The sequence below is a fragment of the Phyllobates terribilis genome, unplaced genomic scaffold (assembly GCF_046119375.1).
Source record: "Phyllobates terribilis strain yellow unplaced genomic scaffold, ASM4611937v1 Scaffold_2537__1_contigs__length_125425, whole genome shotgun sequence".
NCBI lineage: Eukaryota > Metazoa > Chordata > Amphibia > Anura > Dendrobatidae > Phyllobates > Phyllobates terribilis.
Window position 1 is genome coordinate 95,001 of NW_027365294.1, and position 5,000 is coordinate 100,000.

Here is a 5,000-nt window from a genome sequence, read left to right on the forward strand (position 1 = left end):
CCAGCCGAACAGGGACTCATAGCCAAAACGCATACCCAGGCCTACGGAGGTGAAAACCAGCTTAAATGAGTCGAAATGTGTCGGGGCTGAGAGGTACCTCTCTCTCATATATTCTGCCGGTGGTGGTGCAAAACTGGGTCTTTGCATGGAGTGTCACCCTATACCCACTTTAGGGACGCATGCAAAAAGTGCCCGATCGCCTGGAACTGTCAGGCGGATTCGGCTCCCTGGAATTTCCTCATTCTGGTTCTTTTTCACTTTTTGTCTCTTTTGCGACATCTAGTGGGCAGGCTGCATTACTGCAACCGGGGACACCTCAAAACGCTTGGAACTGGGGAGCGGGCTCAATTTACAAACGTTTTGCGGGTCCTGGAAGTCAAATTGTGACTTCTGAAAACGACTAAGTATCAAGGACTCATCGCGCGAATCGCTCTGGAACTGAAATCGGATGCGCGCACTGACATGCTCCCCTCTCTGGAAGTCTGACACAAGTTGAAAAATTTTCTAAGTCCCCAAAAATTTTTTTTTCAACTTTTTTCAATTTTCCCCCTGTGGGATATATATTTTACCCACACTTTTGGAGCCCTCCTGGGATGCCCTCTAACATACTAGAACCTCATTGTGGAAGTTTTCACAAAATTGTGAAATTTTCCAAAAAGTCAGAAATTTTGCAAAAACGACTAAGTATCAAGGACTCATCGCGCGAATCGCTCTGGAACTGAAATCGGATGCGCGCACTGACATGCTCCCCTCTCTGGAAGTCTGACACATGTGTGAAAATTTTCTAAGTCCCAAAAATTTTTTTTTTCAACTTTTTTTCAATTTTCCCCCTGTGGGATATATATTTTACCCACACTTTTGGAGCCCTCCTGGGATGCCCTCTAACATACTAGAACCTCATTTTGTGGAAGTTTTCACAAAATTGTGAAATTTTCCAAAAAGTCAGAAATTTTGCAAAAACAGACTAAGTATCAAGGACTCATCGCGCGAATCGCTCTGGAACTGAAATCGGATGCGCGCACTGACACGCTCCCCTGTCTGGAAGTCTGACAAAAGTTGAAAATTTTCTAAGTCCCCAAAAATTTTTTTTTTTCAACTTTTTTTCAATTTTCCCCCTGTGGGATATATATTTTACCCACACTTTTGGAGCCCTCCTGGGATGCCCTCTAACATACTAGAACCTCATTTTGTGGAAGTTTTCACAAAATTGTGAAATTTTCCAAAAAGTCAGAAATTTGCAAAAACGACTAAGTATCAAGGACTCATCGCGCGAATCGCTCTGGAACTGAAATCGGATGCGCGCACTGACATGCTCCCCTCTCTGGAAGTCTGACACATGTGTGAAAATTTTCTAAGTCCCCAAAATTTTTTTTTTTCAACTTTTTTTCAATTTTCCCCCTGTGGGATATATATTTTACCCACACTTTTGGAGCCCTCCTGGGATGCCCTCTAACATACTAGAACCTCATTTTGTGGAAGTTTTCACAAAATTGTGAAATTTTCAAAAAGTCAGAAATTTTGCCAAAAACGACTAAGTATCAAGGACTCATCGCGCGAATCGCTCTGGAACTGAAATCGGATGCGCGCACTGACACGCTCCCCTGTCTGGAAGTCTGACAAAAGTTGAAAATTTTCTAAGTCCCCAAAAATTTTTTTTTTCAACTTTTTTTCAATTTTCCCCCTGTGGGATATATATTTTACCCACACTTTTGGAGCCCTCCTGGGATGCCCTCTAACATACTAGAACCTCATTTTGTGGAAGTTTTCACAAAATTGTGAAATTTTCCAAAAAGTCAGAAATTTTGCAAAAACGACTAAGTATCAAGGACTCATCGCGCGAATCGCTCTGGAACTGAAATCGGATGCGCGCACTGACATGCTCCCCTCTCTGGAAGTCTGACACATGTGTGAAAATTTTCTAAGTCCCCAAAAATTTTTTTTTTCAACTTTTTTTCAATTTTCCCCCTGTGGGATATATATTTTACCCACACTTTTGGAGCCCTCCTGGGATGCCCTCTAACTACTAGAACCTCATTTTGTGGAAGTTTTCACAAAATTGTGAAATTTTCAAAAAGTCAGAAATTTTGCCAAAAACGACTAAGTATCAAGGACTCATCGCGCGAATCGCTCTGGAACTGAAATCGGATGCGCGCACTGACACGCTCCCCTGTCTGGAAGTCTGACAAAAGTTGAAAAATTTTCTAAGTCCCCAAAAATTTTTTTTTTCAACTTTTTTTCAATTTTCCCCCTGTGGGATATATATTTTACCCACACTTTTGGAGCCCTCCTGGGATGCCCTCTAACATACTAGAACCTCATTTTTGTGGGAAGTTTTCACAAAATTGTGAAATTTTCCAAAAGTCAGAAATTTTGCAAAAACGACTAAGTATCAAGGACTCATCGCGCGAATCGCTCTGGACTGAAATCGGATGCGCGCACTGACATGCTCCCCTGTCTGGAAGTCTGACAAAGTTGAAAAATTTTCTAAGTCCCAAAAATTTTTTTTTCAACTTTTTTCAATTTTCCCCTGTGGGATATATATTTTACCCACACTTTTGGAGCCCTCCTGGGATGCCCTCTAACATACTAGAACCTCATTTTGTGGAAGTTTTCACAAAATTGTGAAATTTTTCCAAAAAGTCAGAAATTTTGCAAAAACGACTAAGTATCAAGGACTCATCGCGCGAATCGCTCTGGAACTGAAATCGGATGCGCGCACTGACATGCTCCCCTCTCTGGAAGTCTGACACATGTGTGAAAATTTTCTAAGTCCCCAAAAATTTTTTTTTTTCAACTTTTTTCAATTTTCCCCCTGTGGGATATATATTTTACCCACACTTTTGGAGCCATCCTGGGATGCCCTCTAACATACTAGAACCTCATTTTGTGGAAGTTTTCACAAAATTGTGAAATTTTCCAAAAAGTCAGAAATTTTGCAAAAACGACTAAGTATCAAGGACTCATCGCGCGAATCGCTCTGGAACTGAAATCGGATGCGCGCACTGACACGCTCCCCTGTCTGGAAGTCTGACAAAAGTTGAAAATTTTCTAAGTCCCCAAAAATTTTTTTTTTCAACTTTTTTTCAATTTTCCCCCTGTGGGATATATATTTTACCCACACTTTGGAGCCCTCCTGGGATGCCCTCTAACATACTAGAACCTCATTTTGTGGAAGTTTTCACAAAATTGTGAAATTTTCCAAAAAGTCAGAAATTTTGCAAAAACGACTAAGTATCAAGGACTCATCGCGCGAATCGCTCTGGAACTGAAATCGGATGCGCGCACTGACATGCTCCCCTCTCTGGAAGTCTGACACATGTGTGAAAATTTTCTAAGTCCCCAAAAATTTTTTTTTTTCAACTTTTTTCAATTTCCCCCTGTGGGATATATATTTTACCCACACTTTTGGAGCCCTCCTGGGATGCCCTCTAACATACTAGAACCTCATTTTGTGGAAGTTTTCACAAAATTGTGAAATTTCAAAAAGTCAGAAATTTTGCCAAAAACGACTAAGTATCAAGGACTCATCGCGCGAATCGCTCTGGAACTGAAATCGGATGCGCGCACTGACACGCTCCCCTGTCTGGAAGTCTGACAAAAGTTTGAAAAATTTTCTAAGTCCCCAAAATTTTTTTTTCAACTTTTTTTCAATTTTCCCCTGTGGGATATATATTTTACCCACACTTTTGGAGCCCTCCTGGGATGCCCTCTAACATACTAGAACCTCATTTTGTGGAAGTTTTCACAAAATTGTGAAATTTTCCAAAAAGTCAGAAATTTTGCAAAAACGACTAAGTATCAAGACTCATCGCGCGAATCGCTCTGGAACTGAAATCGGATGCGCGCACTGACATGCTCCCCTCTCTGGAAGTCTGACACATGTGTGAAAATTTTCTAAGTCCCCAAAAATTTTTTTTTTCAACTTTTTTCAATTTTCCCCCTGTGGGATATATATTTTACCCACACTTTTGGAGCCCTCCTGGGATGCCCTCTAACATACTAGAACCTCATTTTGTGGAAGTTTTCACAAAATTGTGAAATTTTCAAAAAGTCAGAAATTTTGCCAAAAACGACTAAGTATCAAGGACTCATCGCGCGAATCGCTCTGGAACTGAAATCGGATGCGCGCACTGACACGCTCCCCTGTCTGGAAGTCTGACAAAAGTTGAAAAATTTTCTAAGTCCCCAAAAATTTTTTTTTTCAACTTTTTTTCAATTTTCCCCCTGTGGGATATATATTTTACCCACACTTTTGGAGCCTCCTGGGATGCCCTCTAACATACTAGAACCTCATTTTGTGGAAGTTTTCACAAAATTGTGAAATTTTCCAAAAAGTCAGAAATTTTGCAAAAACGACTAAGTATCAAGGACTCATCGCGCGAATCGCTCTGGAACTGAAATCGGATGCGCGCACTGACATGCTCCCCTGTCTGGAAGTCTGACAAAAGTTGAAAAATTTTCTAAGTCCCCAAAAATTTTTTTTTTCCAACTTTTTTCAATTTTCCCCCTGTGGGATATATATTTACTCCACACTTTTGGAGCCCTCCTGGGATGCCCTCTAACATACTAGAACCTCATTTTGTGGAAGTTTTCACAAAATTGTGAAATTTTCCAAAAAGTCAGAAATTTTGCAAAAACGACTAAGTATCAAGGACTCATCGCGCGAATCGCTCTGGAACTGAAATCGGATGCGCGCACTGACATGCTCCCCTCTCTGGAAGTCTGACACATGTGTGAAAATTTTCTAAGTCCCCAAAATATTTTTTTTCAACTTTTTTTCAATTTTCCCCCTGTGGGATATATATTTTACCCACACTTTTGGAGCCCTCCTGGGATGCCCTCTAACATACTAGAACCTCATTTTGTGGAAGTTTTCACAAAATTGTGAAATTTTCAAAAAGTCAGAAATTTTGCCAAAAACGACTAAGTATCAAGGACTCATCGCGCGAATCGCTCTGGAACTGAAATCGGATGCGCGCACTGACACGCTCCCCTGTCTG